General features: G+C 40.4%; 2 protein-coding genes across 2 annotated transcripts in view; one reads left to right on the forward strand and one right to left on the reverse strand.

Moving 5' to 3' along the window:
• The window catches only part of LOC148473814 (uncharacterized), a 336,188-nt gene that overhangs the window by 154,525 nt on the left and 164,888 nt on the right, over nucleotides 1-16,775 (reverse strand). The gene's annotated exons all lie outside the window — the stretch shown is intronic.
• LOC148473815 (uncharacterized) overlaps nucleotides 1-16,775 on the forward strand; it is a 155,462-nt gene that overhangs the window by 133,391 nt on the left and 5,296 nt on the right. The window lies entirely within an intron of this gene.

Here is a 16,775-nt window from a genome sequence, read left to right on the forward strand (position 1 = left end):
GGTGTGATCTGCATTACTGGCTGTGTAAGAGTCACACGTCTCCCTTATATGTACGATGTGATCTGCATTACTGGCTGTGTAAGAGTCACACGTCTCCCTTATATGTACGGTGTGACCTGTATTACTGGCTGTGTAAGAGTCACACGTCTCCCTTATATGTACGGTGTGATCTGTATTACTGGCTGTGTAAGAGTCACACGTCTCCCTTATATGTACGGTGTGACCTGTATTACTGGCTGTGTAAGAGTCACACGTCTCCCTTATATGTACGGTGTGCTCTGTGTTACTGGCTGTGTGAGAGTCACACGTCTCCCTTATATGTACGGTGTGCTCTGTGTTACTGGCTGTGTGAGAGTCACACGTCTCCCTTATATGTACGGTGTGATCTGCATTACTGGCTGTGTAAGAGTCACACGTCTCCCTTATATGTACGGTGTGACCTGTATTACTGGCTGTGTAAGAGTCACTCGTCTCCCTTATATGTACGATGTGATCTGCATTACTGGCTGTGTAAGAGTCACACGTCTCCCTTATATGTACGGTGTGACCTGTATTACTGGCTGTGTAAGAGTCACACGTCTCCCTTATATGTACGGTGTGATCTGTATTACTGGCTGTGTAAGAGTCACATGTCTCCCTTATATGTACGGTGTGACCTGTATTACTGGCTGTGTAATAGTCACATGTCTCCCTTATATGTACGGTGTGATCTGTATTACTGGCTGTGTAAGAGTCACACGTCTCCCTTATATGTACGGTGTGACCTGTATTACCGGCTGTGTAAGAGTCACATGTCTCCCTTATATGTACGGTGTGATCTGTATTACCGGCTGTGTAAGAGTCACATGTCTCCCCTATATGTACGGTGTGCTCTGTATTACTGGCTGTGTAAGAGTCACATGTCTCCCTTAAATGTATGTACGGTGTGCTCTGTATTACTGGCTGTGTAAGAGTCACACGTCTCCCTTATATGTACGGTGTGATCTGTATTACTGGCTGTGTAAGAGTCACACGTCTCCCTTATATGTACGGTGTGACCTGTATTACTGGCTGTGTAAGAGTTACGTGTCTCCCTTATATGTACGGTGTGATCTGTATTACTGGCTGTGTAAGAGTTACGTGTCTCCCTTATATGTACGGTGTGATCTGTATTACTGGCTGTGTAAGAGTCACACGTCTCCCTTATATGTACAGTGTGCTCTGTATTACTGGCTGTGTAAGAGTCACATGTCTCCCTTATATGTACGGTGTGACCTGTATTATATATGTACGGTGTGATCTGTATTACTGGCTGTGTAAGAGTCACACGTCTCCCTTATATGTACGGTGTGACCTGTATTACTGGCTGTGTAAGAGTCACACGTCTCCCTTATATGTACGGTGTGATCTGTATTACTGGCTGTGTAAGAGTCACACGTCTCCCTTATATGTACGGTGTGACCTGTATTACTGGCTGTGTAAGAGTCACACGTCTCCGTTATATGTACGGTGTGACCTGTATTATATATGTACGGTGTGACCCGTATTATATATGTACGGTGTGATCTGTATTACTGGCTGTGTAAGAGTCACACGTCTCCCTTATATGTACGGTGTGACCTGTATTACTGGCTGTGTAAGAGTCACACGTCTCCCTTATATGTACGGTGTGACCTGTATTACTGGCTGTGTAAGAGTCACACGTCTCCCTTATATGTACGGTGTGATCTGCATTACTGGCTGTGTAAGAGTCACATGTCTTCCTTATATGTATGTACGGTGTGATCTGTATTACTGGCTGTGTAAGAGTTACGTGTCTCCCTTATATGTACGGTGTGATCTGTATTTCTGGCTGTGTAAGAGTCACACGTCTCCCTTATATGTACGGTGTGATCTGTATTACTGGCTGTGTAAGAGTCACACGTCTCCCTTATATGTACGGTGTGACCTGTATTACCGGCTGTGTAAGAGTCACATGTCTCCCTTATATGTACGGTGTGATCTGTATTACCGGCTGTGTAAGAGTCACATGTCTCCCCTATATGTACGGTGTGCTCTGTATTACTGGCTGTGTAAGAGTCACATGTCTCCCTTAAATGTATGTACGGTGTGCTCTGTATTACTGGCTGTGTAAGAGTCACACGTCTCCCTTATATGTACGGTGTGATCTGTATTACTGGCTGTGTAAGAGTCACACGTCTCCCTTATATGTACGGTGTGACCTGTATTACTGGCTGTGTAAGAGTTACGTGTCTCCCTTATATGTACGGTGTGATCTGTATTACTGGCTGTGTAAGAGTTACGTGTCTCCCTTATATGTACGGTGTGATCTGTATTACTGGCTGTGTAAGAGTCACACGTCTCCCTTATATGTACAGTGTGCTCTGTATTACTGGCTGTGTAAGAGTCACATGTCTCCCTTATATGTACGGTGTGACCTGTATTATATATGTACGGTGTGATCTGTATTACTGGCTGTGTAAGAGTCACACGTCTCCCTTATATGTACGGTGTGACCTGTATTACTGGCTGTGTAAGAGTCACACGTCTCCCTTATATGTACGGTGTGATCTGTATTACTGGCTGTGTAAGAGTCACACGTCTCCCTTATATGTACGGTGTGACCTGTATTACTGGCTGTGTAAGAGTCACACATCTCCCTTATATGTACGGTGTGATCTGTATTACTGGCTGTGTAAGAGCCACACGTCTCCCTTATATGTACGGTGTGATCTGTATTATATATGTACGGTGTGATCTGTATTACTGGCTGTGTAAGAGTCACACGTCTCCCTTATATGTACAGTGTGACCTGTATTACTGGCTGTGTAAGAGTCACACGTCTCCCTTATATGTACAGTGTGACCTGTATTACTGGCTGTGTAAGAGTCACACGTCTCCCTTATATGTACGGTGTGACCTGTATTACTGGCTGTGTAAGAGTTACACGTCTCCCTTATATGTACGGTGTGATCTGTATTATATATGTACGGTGTGATCTGTATTACTGGCTGTGTAAGAGTCACACGTCTCCCTTATATGTACAGTGTGACCTGTATTACTGGCTGTGTAAGAGTCACACGTCTCCCTTATATGTACAGTGTGACCTGTATTACTGGCTGTGTAAGAGTCACACGTCTCCCTTATATGTACGGTGTGACCTGTATTACTGGCTGTGTAAGAGTCACACGTCTCCCTTATATGTACGGTGTGATCTGTATTATATATGTACGGTGTGATCTGTATTACTGGCTGTGTAAGAGTCACACGTCTCCCTTATATGTACGGTGTGACCTGTATTACTGGCTGTGTAAGAGTCACATGTCTCCCTTATATGTATTTACGGTGTGCTCTGTATTACTGGCTGTGTAAGAGTCACACGTCTCCCTTATATGTACGGTGTGATCTGTATTACTGGCTGTGTAAGAGTCACACGTCTCCCTTATATGTACGGTGTGACCTGTATTACTGGCTGTGTAAGAGTTACGTGTCTCCCTTATATGTACGGTGTGACCTGTATTACTGGCTGTGTAATAGTTACGTGTCTCCCTTATATGTACGGTGTGATCTGTATTACTGGCTGTGTAAGAGTTACGTGTCTCCCTTATATGTACGGTGTGACCTGTATTACTGGCTGTGTAAGAGTCACATGTCTCCCTTATATGTATGTACGGTGTGACCTGTATTACTGGCTGTGTAATAGTCACATGTCTCCCTTATATGTACGGTGTGACCTGTATTACTGGCTGTGTAAGAGTCACACGTCTCCCTTATATGTACGGTGTGACCTGTATTACTGGCTGTGTAAGAGTCACATGTCTCCCTTATATGTATGTACGGTGTGATCTGTATTACTGGCTGTGTAAGAGTCACACGTCTCCCTTATATGTACGGTGTGACCTGTATTACTGGCTGTGTAAGAGTCACACGTCTCCCTTATATGTACGGTGTGATCTGTATTACTGGCTGTGTAAGAGTCACACGTCTCCCTTATATGTACGGTGTGATCTGTATTACTGGCTGTGTAAGAGTCACATGTCTCCCTTATATGTACGGTGTGATCTGTATTACTGGCTGTGTAAGAGTCACACGTCTCCCTTATATGTACGGTGTGACCTGTATTACCGGCTGTGTAAGAGTCACATGTCTCCCTTATATGTACGGTGTGATCTGTATTACCGGCTGTGTAAGAGTCACATGTCTCCCCTATATGTACGGTGTGCTCTGTATTACTGGCTGTGTAAGAGTCACATGTCTCCCTTAAATGTATGTACGGTGTGCTCTGTATTACTGGCTGTGTAAGAGTCACACGTCTCCCTTATATGTACGGTGTGATCTGTATTACTGGCTGTGTAAGAGTCACACGTCTCCCTTATATGTACGGTGTGACCTGTATTACTGGCTGTGTAAGAGTTACGTGTCTCCCTTATATGTACGGTGTGATCTGTATTACTGGCTGTGTAAGAGTTACGTGTCTCCCTTATATGTACGGTGTGATCTGTATTACTGGCTGTGTAAGAGTCACACGTCTCCCTTATATGTACAGTGTGCTCTGTATTACTGGCTGTGTAAGAGTCACATGTCTCCCTTATATGTACGGTGTGACCTGTATTATATATATACGGTGTGATCTGTATTACTGGCTGTGTAAGAGTCACACGTCTCCCTTATATGTACGGTGTGACCTGTATTACTGGCTGTGTAAGAGTCACATGTCTCCCTTATATGTACGGTGTGACCTGTATTACTGGCTGTGTAATAGTCACATGTCTCCCTTATATGTACGGTGTGACCTGTATTACTGGCTGTGTAAGAGTCACACGTCTCCCTTATATGTACGGTGTGACCTGTATTACTGGCTGTGTAAGAGTCACATGTCTCCCTTATATGTATGTACGGTGTGATCTGTATTACTGGCTGTGTAAGAGTCACACGTCTCCCTTATATGTACGGTGTGACCTGTATTACTGGCTGTGTAAGAGTCACACGTCTCCCTTATATGTACGGTGTGATCTGTATTACTGGCTGTGTAAGAGTCACACGTCTCCCTTATATGTACGGTGTGACCTGTATTACTGGCTGTGTAAGAGTTACGTGTCTCCCTTATATGTACGTTGTGATCTGTATTACCGGCTGTGTAATAGTCACATGTCTCCCTTATATGTACGGTGTGACCTGTATTACTGGCTGTGTAATAGTCACATGTCTCCCTTATATGTACGGTGTGACCTGTATTACTGGCTGTGTAATAGTCACATGTCTCCCTTATATGTACGGTGTGACCTGTATTATATATGTACGGTGTGATCTGTATTACTGGCTGTGTAAGAGTCACACGTCTCCCTTATATGTACGGTGTGACCTGTATTATATATGTACGGTGTGATCTGTATTACTGGCTGTGTAAGAGTCACACGTCTCCCTTATATGTACGGTGTGACCTGTATTACTGGCTGTGTAAGAGTCACACGTCTCCGTTATATGTACGGTGTGACCTGTATTATATATGTACGGTGTGACCTGTATTATATATGTACGGTGTGACCTGTATTATATATGTACGGTGTGATCTGTATTACTGGCTGTGTAAGAGTCACACGTCTCCCTTATATGTACGGTGTGATCTGTATTATATATGTACGGTGTGATCTGTATTACTGGCTGTGTAAGAGTCACACGTCTCCCTTATATGTACGGTGTGATCTGTATTATATATGTACGGTGTGATCTGTATTACTGGCTGTGTAAGAGTCACATGTCTCCCTTATATGTACGGTGTGACCTGTATTATATATGTACGGTGTGATCTGTATTACTGGCTGTGTAACAGTCACACGTCTCCCTTATATGTACGGTGTGACCTGTATTACTGGCTGTGTAAGAGTCACACGTCTCCCTTATATGTACGGTGTGACCTGTATTATATATGTACGGTGTGCTCTGTATTACTGGCTGTAGAAAGTAGTCTACAATCTGAGACCACGTCTAGCTCAGAGCCTTGTGAGGAAATAATGGACCTGCCGGGGGCTGGGTCAGGGCTTTGTGTATTATCAGCAGTATATATAGCAATGGATATATGGGAAGATCTTGGGTTAGGCACTTAATGCTCATTGATCCATCTATTGGACAAACCCATGTGAATGATAGAATCAGACCGTCTCTTATATAAACCAGTGGGGTCATACATTGTTGTGTAACAAGTAGTGTCAGTCACTTGTCTCCTGACGTCATTGTCATAGTCAGAGTTACAGGGATCACAATTCCTCTGCCTGTATCGGTGTGTGAGTTATGACATCCGTGTTATTGTGCGATGTCTGGATGGTGCAATCTCTTCTTTACTGAGATTATGATAAAATAGTTCTTGTATTAATCTTGGTAAAGTATCTAATTGTACAAATTGTATAAACATTTCAATCGATGGGATTGTCGATGGCGGGTCAGATGTACTCTTGGTTTTGAAAGGTGAGTGACTTCACTCACCTTCCCTTGCTATACACACATATACACATACTATACATATAATACAAACATAGACATGTATATTATATATAACATACAGACATATGCAGTATGTTCAGGGCAAGTGCAAGGTTCCCTGGCACCCTAGGCATTTCTTCAGCCTTGCGCCGAGACCCCCCCCCCCCCCATTTCGGATAGCTACACAAGCCCTTACACAGTGCCCCCAGTAGTGGCCCCCTATGCCGTTCTTCCAGTAGTGGTCCCGCTATGCAGTACCCCTTATACAATGTCCCCAGTAGTAGTCCCACCTACACAGTGCCCCAGATAGTGGTCTCCCTATGCAGTGCCCCTTATATAATACCCCCAGTAGTAGTCCCCCCTGTGCAGTGACCCTTATATAGTGCCCCCAGTACTAGTCCCCCCCTGTGCAGTGCCCCTTATTTAGTGTCCCCAGTACTAGTCCCCCCCTGTGCAGTGCCTCTTATATAGTGCCCCCAGTACTAACCCCCCCAGTGCAATGCCCCCAGTAGTAGCCTCCCCCCAGCAGTGGCCCCAGTAGTAGTTGTGCCCCCAGTAGTAGCCTCCCCCCAGCAGTGGCCCCAGTACTAGCCTCCCCCCAGCAGTGCCCCCAGTAGTAGTTGTGCCCCCAGTACTAGCCTCCTCCCAGCAATGCCCTCATGGTATTCATGCCCCCAGTACTAGCCTCCCCCCAGCAGTGTCCCCAGTAGTGATCTCCCCCCCCCCCAGCAGTGCCCCCAGTAGTAGTGCGGTGCCCCCAGTAGTAACCTCCCCCCAGCAGTGCCCCCAATAATAGTGCAGTGCCCCCAGTAGTAACCTCCCCCAGCAGTGCCCCCAGTAGTAGAGCGGTGCCCCCAGTAGTAACTTCCCCCCAGCAGTGCCCCCCAGTAGTAGTGCGGTGCCCTCAGTAGTAACCTCCCCCCAGCAGTGCCCCCCAGTAGTAGTGCGGTGCCCTCAGTAGTAACCTCCCCCCAGCAGTGCCCCCCAGTAGTAGTGTGGTGCCCCCAGTAGTAACATCCCCCTAGCAGTGCCCCCCAGTAGTAACCTCCCCCCAGCAGTGCCCCCCAGTAGTAGTGCAATGCCCCCAGTAGTAACCTTCCCCCAGTAGTAGTGCGATGCCCCCAGTAGTAACCTCCCCCCAGCAGTAATCCCAGACAGAAACACACGTAAAAAAAAAACAAACTGCACTTACCTTAATCCCCGCTCCGGTGTCCGCTCCTCTGTCCCCCGGGCGGGTGCTCTGCATGATGGGAGAAACGTCATGACGTCTCTCCCATCACCCACTGCAGGAGCCGGACGATGGAGCTCATGAGTGAGCTCCAGCCCGGCTCCAGCAGTGGGCGCAGCAGCCGATGAGAGTCTGACTGACTCTCATCGGCTGTTAAAACAAACACACAGCTGCTGGCGCTGGCGGCTGTGTGTTTATTCCTAGTGTAGTGCGGACGGCACTTATGTACCGTCCGCACTACCGCCCTGCAGGGCCGGCGCTCTTAGGCAACTACCTAAGTATGCCTAGTGGTAGCGCCAGCCCTGAGTATGTTATATCACTCACCTTCCCTTGTTATACACATACACATATTATACCTATAACACACACATACAGTATGTTATATCACTCACCTTCCCTTGTTATACACATACACATATTATACCTATAACACACATATACAGTATGTTATATCACTCACCTTCCCTTGTTATACACATATTATACCTATAACACACATATACAGTATGTTATATCACTCACCTTCCCTTGTTATACACATACACATATTATACCTATAACACACATATACAGTATGTTATATCACTCCCCTTCCCTTGTTATACACATACACATATTATACCTATAACACACATATACAGTATGTTATATCACTCACCTTCCCTTGTTATACACATACACATATTATACCTATAACACACATATACAGTATGTTATATCACTCACCTTCCCTTGTTATACACATACACATATTATACCTATAACACACATATACAGTATGTTATATCACTCCCCTTCCCTTGTTATACACATACACATATTATACCTATAACACACATATACAGTATGTTATATCACTCACCTTCCCTTGTTATACACATACACATATTATACCTATAACACACATATACAGTATGTTATATCACTTCCCTTCCCTTGTTATACACACACACATAATTATACCTATAACACACATATACAGTATGTTATATCACTCACCTTCCCTTGTTATACACATATTATACCTATAACACATATATACAGTATGTTATAACACTCACCTTCCCTTGTTATACACATACACATATTATACCTATAACACACACATATACAGTATGTTATATCACTCACCTTCCCTTGTTATACACATACACATATTATACCTATAACACACACATACAGTATGTTATATCACTCACCTTCCCTTGTTATACACATACACATATACCTATAACACACACACATACAGTATGTTATATCACTCACCTTCCCTTGTTATACACATATTATACCTATAACACATATATACAGTATGTTATAACACTCACCTTCCCTTGTTATACACATACACATATTATACCTATAACACACACATATACAGTATGTTATATCACTCAACTTCCCTTGTTATACACATACACATATTATACCTATAACACACATATACAGTATGTTATATCACTCACCTTCCCTTGTTATACACATACACATATTATACCTATAACACACATATACAGTATGTTATATCACTCACCTTCCCTTGTTATACACATATTATACCTATAACACACATATACAGTATGTTATATCACTCACCTTCCCTTGTTATACACATACACATATTATACCTATAACACACATATACAGTATGTTATATCACTCACCTTCCCTTGTTATACACATGCACATATTATACCTATAACACACATACACAGTATGTTATATCACTCACCTTCCCTTGTTATACACATGCACATATTATACCTATAACACACACATAGAGTATGTTATATCACTCACCTTCCCTTGTTATACACATACACATATTATACCTATAACACACACATACAGTATGTTATATCACTCACCTTCCCTTGTTATACACATACACATATTATACCTATAACACACACATACAGTATGTTATATCACTCACCTTCCCTTGTTATACACATACACATATTATACCTATAACACACATATACAGTATGTTATATCGCTCACCTTCCCTTGTTATACACATACACATATTATACCTATAACACACATATACAGTATGTTATATCGCTCACCTTCCCTTGTTATACACATACACATATTATACCTATAACACACATATACAGTATGTTATATCGCTCACCTTCCCTTGTTATACACATACACATATTATACCTATAACACACATATACAGTATGTTATATCACTCACCTTCCCTTGTTATACACATACACATATTATACCTATAACACACATATACAGTATGTTATATCACTCACCTTCCCTTGTTACACACATACACATATTATACCTATAACACACATATACAGTATGTTATATCACTCACCTTCCCTTGTTATACACATACACATATTATACCTATAACACACATATACAGTATGTTATATCGCTCACCTTCCCTTGTTATACACACACACATATTATACCTATAACACACATATACAGTATGTTATATCACTCACCTTCCCTTGTTATACACATACACATATTATACCTATAACACACATATACAGTATGTCACAGGTTCTCAAACTCGGTCCTCGGGACCCAAAACGGTGCATGTTTTGCAGGTCTCCTGAAAGAATCACAAGTGAAATTAGCTCCACCTGTGGATCTTTTAAAATGTGTCAGTGAGTAATGTATACCCCTGTGCACCTGCTGGGTGACCTGGAAAACGTGACCTGTGTGGGGTCCTGAGGATCGACTTTGAGAACCACTGCAGTATGTTATATCACTCACCTTCCCTTGTTTTACACACATACACACATATACACATATACATATAACACAAACATAGACATATATATTATATATAACACACAGACATATACAGTATGTTATATCACTCACCTTCCCTTGTTATACACATATTATACCTATAACACACATACACATATACAGTATGTTACATCACTCATCTTCCCTTGTTTTACACACGTACACACATATACACATAACACAAACATAGACATATATATTATATATAACACACAGACATATACAGTATGTTATATCACTCACCTTCCCTTGTTATACACATATTATACCTATAACACACATACACATATACAGTATGTTATATCACTCATCTTCCCTTGTTTTACACACGTACACACATATACACATAACACAAACATAGACATATATATTATATATAACACACAGACACATACAGTATGTTATATCACTCACCTTCCCTTGTTATACACATACACATATTATACCTATAACACACACATATACAGTATGTTATATCACTCACCTTCCCTTGTTATACACATACGCATATTATACCTATAACACACATATACAGTATGTTATATCACTCACCTTCCCTTGTTATACACACACACATATTATACCTATAACACACATATACAGTATGTTATATCACTCACCTTCCCTTGTTATACACACACACATATTATACCTATAACACACATATACAGTATGTTATATCACTCACCTTCCCTTGTTATACACATACACATATTATACCTATAACACACATATACAGTATGTTATATCACTCACCTTCCCTTGTTATACACATACACATATTATACCTATAACACACATATACAGTATGTCACAGGTTCTCAAACTCGGTCCTCGGGACCCAAAACGGTGCATGTTTTGCAGGTCTCCTGAAAGAATCACAAGTGAAATTAGCTCCACCTGTGGATCTTTTAAAATGTGTCAGTGAGTAATGTATACCCCTGTGCACCTGCTGGGTGACCTGGAAAACGTGACCTGTGTGGGATCGAGTTTGAGAACCACTGCAGTATGTTATATCACTCACCTTCCCTTGTTTTACACACGTACACACATATACACATATACATATAACACAAACATAGACATATATATTATATATAACACACAGACATATACAGTATGTTATATCACTCACCTTCCCTTGTTTTACACACGTACACACATATACACATATACATATAACACAAACATAGACATATATATTATATATAACACACAGACATATACAGTATGTTATATCACTCACCTTCCCTTGTTTTACAAACGTACACACATATACATATAACACAAACATAGACATATATATTATATATAACACACAGACATATACAGTATGTTATATCACTCACCTTCCCTTGTTATACACATATTATACCTATAACACACAGACACATATACAGTATGTTATATTACTCACCTTCCCTTGTTATACACACACACACACACATATACATATAACACAAACATAGACATATATATTATATATAACACACAGACATATACAGTATGTTATATCACTCACCTTCCCTTGTTATACACATACACATATTATACCTATAACACACATATACAGTATGTTATATCACTCACCTTCCCTTGTTTTACACACGTACACACATATACACATATACATATAACACAAACATAGACATATATATTATATATAACACACAGACATATACAGTATGTTATATCACTCACCTTCCCTTGTTATACACATATTATACCTATAACACACAGACACATACAGTATGTTATATCACTCACCTTCCCTTGTTATACACACACACACATATTATACATACAACACAAACATAGACATATATTATATATAACACACAGACACATACAGTATGTTATATCACTCACCTTCCCTTGTTATACACACATACAACACAAACATATACAGGTTGAGTCTCCCATATCCAAATATTCCGAAATACGGAATAATTTTGGCATGACTCGGATAATGAAACCTTTGATTTTTGATGGTTCAATGTACACAAACTTTGTCTGAGGCACAAATTATTAAAAATATTGTATAAAATTACCTTCAGGCTGTGTGTATAAGGTGTATATGAAACATAAATGCATTCTGTGTGTATATTGGGGTCCCATTCCCAAGATATTTCATTATGGTATGTATATATTCCAAAATACGGAATATTCCATTATCCAAAATACCCATGGTCCCAAGCATTTTGGATATGGGAGACTCAACCTGTATATATATATATATATATATATATATATAACACACACATACAGTATGTTATATCACTCTAGTGTTCACTCTAGCTCTGGCGCGAGGCAGGGCGCTGGAGCTAGAGAGGGCACGTTTGTGCGCGCGCGTCCGAGAAGGGGACGCGGTCATCGAAAGACGCGACCCCTTTTCGGAACTCTTGGGGGCGTGCCCGGCACTTACGGACACGCCGGGCAGCCCCCAAGCCCTGCAGACAGGGAGAATAGATGCCGGGCGCATGCGCCCGGCGTCTATTCTCCGGCGGTGACCGGGTCACCGCACATTTCTTCACCCGCGGGACACTGCGACCCGCGGGTGAAGACGGTTCCCGCAGGCTGTTAGGGCAGGGCGCTTTTTGCCCTCCAGAAAGAGGGCAGGGCGCCGAGCCCCGCTAAAACAGCCTAGCGGGAACGCTATCACTCACCTTCCCTTGTTATACACATATACACACATACAGATATTATACATACAACACAAACATAGACATATATATTATATATAACACAGACATATATACAGTATGTTATATCACTCACCTTCCCTTGTTATACACATACACATATTATACCTATAACACACACATATACAGTATGTTATATCACTCACCTTCCCTTGTTATACACATACGCATATTATACCTATAACACACATATACAGTATGTTATATCACTCACCTTCCCTTGTTATACACACACACATATTATACCTATAACACACATATACAGTATGTTATATCACTCACCTTCCCTTGTTATACACACACACATATTATACCTATAACACACATATACAGTATGTTATATCACTCACCTTCCCTTGTTATACACATACACATATTATACCTATAACACACATATACAGTATGTTATATCACTCACCTTCCCTTGTTATACACATACACATATTATACCTATAACACACATATACAGTATGTCACAGGTTCTCAAACTCGGTCCTCGGGACCCAAAACGGTGCATGTTTTGCAGGTCTCCTGAAAGAATCACAAGTGAAATTAGCTCCACCTGTGGATCTTTTAAAATGTGTCAGTGAGTAATGTATACCCCTGTGCACCTGCTGGGTGACCTGGAAAACGTGACCTGTGTGGGATCGAGTTTGAGAACCACTGCAGTATGTTATATCACTCACCTTCCCTTGTTTTACACACGTACACACATATACACATATACATATAACACAAACATAGACATATATATTATATATAACACACAGACATATACAGTATGTTATATCACTCACCTTCCCTTGTTTTACACACGTACACACATATACACATATACATATAACACAAACATAGACATATATATTATATATAACACACAGACATATACAGTATGTTATATCACTCACCTTCCCTTGTTTTACAAACGTACACACATATACATATAACACAAACATAGACATATATATTATATATAACACACAGACATATACAGTATGTTATATCACTCACCTTCCCTTGTTATACACATATTATACCTATAACACACAGACACATATACAGTATGTTATATTACTCACCTTCCCTTGTTATACACACACACACACACATATACATATAACACAAACATAGACATATATATTATATATAACACACAGACATATACAGTATGTTATATCACTCACCTTCCCTTGTTATACACATACACATATTATACCTATAACACACATATACAGTATGTTATATCACTCACCTTCCCTTGTTTTACACACGTACACACATATACACATATACATATAACACAAACATAGACATATATATTATATATAACACACAGACATATACAGTATGTTATATCACTCACCTTCCCTTGTTATACACATATTATACCTATAACACACAGACACATACAGTATGTTATATCACTCACCTTCCCTTGTTATACACACACACACATATTATACATACAACACAAACATAGACATATATTATATATAACACACAGACACATACAGTATGTTATATCACTCACCTTCCCTTGTTATACACACATACAACACAAACATATACAGGTTGAGTCTCCCATATCCAAATATTCCGAAATACGGAATAATTTTGGCATGACTCGGATAATGAAACCTTTGATTTTTGATGGTTCAATGTACACAAACTTTGTCTGAGGCACAAATTATTAAAAATATTGTATAAAATTACCTTCAGGCTGTGTGTATAAGGTGTATATGAAACATAAATGCATTCTGTGTGTATATTGGGGTCCCATTCCCAAGATATTTCATTATGGTATGTATATATTCCAAAATACGGAATATTCCATTATCCAAAATACCCATGGTCCCAAGCATTTTGGATATGGGAGACTCAACCTGTATATATATATATATATATATATATATATATATATATATAACACACACATACAGTATGTTATATCACTCTAGTGTTCACTCTAGCTCTGGCGCGAGGCAGGGCGCTGGAGCTAGAGAGGGCACGTTTGTGCGCGCGCGTCCGAGAAGGGGACGCGGTCATCGAAAGACGCGACCCCTTTTCGGAACTCTTGGGGGCGTGCCCGGCACTTACGGACACGCCGGGCAGCCCCCAAGCCCTGCAGACAGGGAGAATAGATGCCGGGCGCATGCGCCCGGCGTCTATTCTCCGGCGGTGACCGGGTCACCGCACATTTCTTCACCCGCGGGACACTGCGACCCGCGGGTGAAGACGGTTCCCGCAGGCTGTTAGGGCAGGGCGCTTTTTGCCCTCCAGAAAGAGGGCAGGGCGCCGAGCCCCGCTAAAACAGCCTAGCGGGAACGCTATCACTCACCTTCCCTTGTTATACACATATACACACATACAGATATTATACATACAACACAAACATAGACATATATATTATATATAACACAGACATATATACAGTATGTTATATCACTCACCTTCCCTTGATATACACACACACACATATTATACATACAACACAAACATATATATTGCTAGAGTTAGAATTCATAGACTGTCCGAATGTGATAAAACAGATATAGGTATTATTAAAGCAATACCTCCGCTTTTCTGCACATAGTAACGTGGAGCATAGCACATGGAGTATCAGTCAGATCTCTCTGGCAATGTACCAGAGGAAAGGGATTTTATACACAATAGTTACATAAATTACAAAATCATTAACTAGAGGGTGTTTACATGTATATTACAATTGAGATATTTGATTGGTTGATACATAGGAAAGGGTTGTGACAATATACAATAATGCATGTAATGGTGTTTGAGGTTCTTAGTAAATAAGTAATCAATATCAGATGATGCGTCTGTTATCTCTGACATCGTATGAGGTTGGGGTTATCTCTTCAAGCAAACATGAAAATAGGCTCAAATCTATCACGCCACAGTCTGACAGGCGTCCAACTTCACATATCACGTAGTCCAGAAAAACGTCAGTTCTATGACTTGTTTTTCAATTATAAAATACTTTTTTTTAACCCATATAAATCTGAATCTGTAAAAGCTACAAACACATATTAGCATAAATCCTTAATAATTCCTTTATTTCAGGCAATACTGACTTTTTAACATCAACAATATTATATATAACATACAGACATATACAGTATGTTATATCACTCACCTTCCCTTGTTATACACACGCACACATATACACATATTATACATACAACACAAACATAGATATATATATATAACACACAGACACACATACCGTATGTTTTATCACTCACCTTCCCTTGTTATACACACACATATGCACATATTATACATACAACACAAACATAGACCTATATATTATATATAACACACATACATATACACATTTTACATACAACACAAACATAGACCTATATATTATATATAACACACAGACACATATACCGTATGTTATATCACAAAAATGGATTCGTTTTGCGCTAATTAGTGAATAGAAAATAACCATATATAATTTTATTGAATATGGTAGAACAGCAAATAAGATCAAGACGCCAATTGAATTAACATATAATTTTATATATTGAATAAAAATAACCTCCTTAATACCAATAAAACAGCACTTA

Source organism: Taudactylus pleione, unplaced genomic scaffold (genome assembly GCF_031769625.1).
Source record: "Taudactylus pleione unplaced genomic scaffold, aTauple2 ptg000910l, whole genome shotgun sequence".
NCBI classification, from domain to species: Eukaryota; Metazoa; Chordata; class Amphibia; order Anura; family Myobatrachidae; genus Taudactylus; species Taudactylus pleione.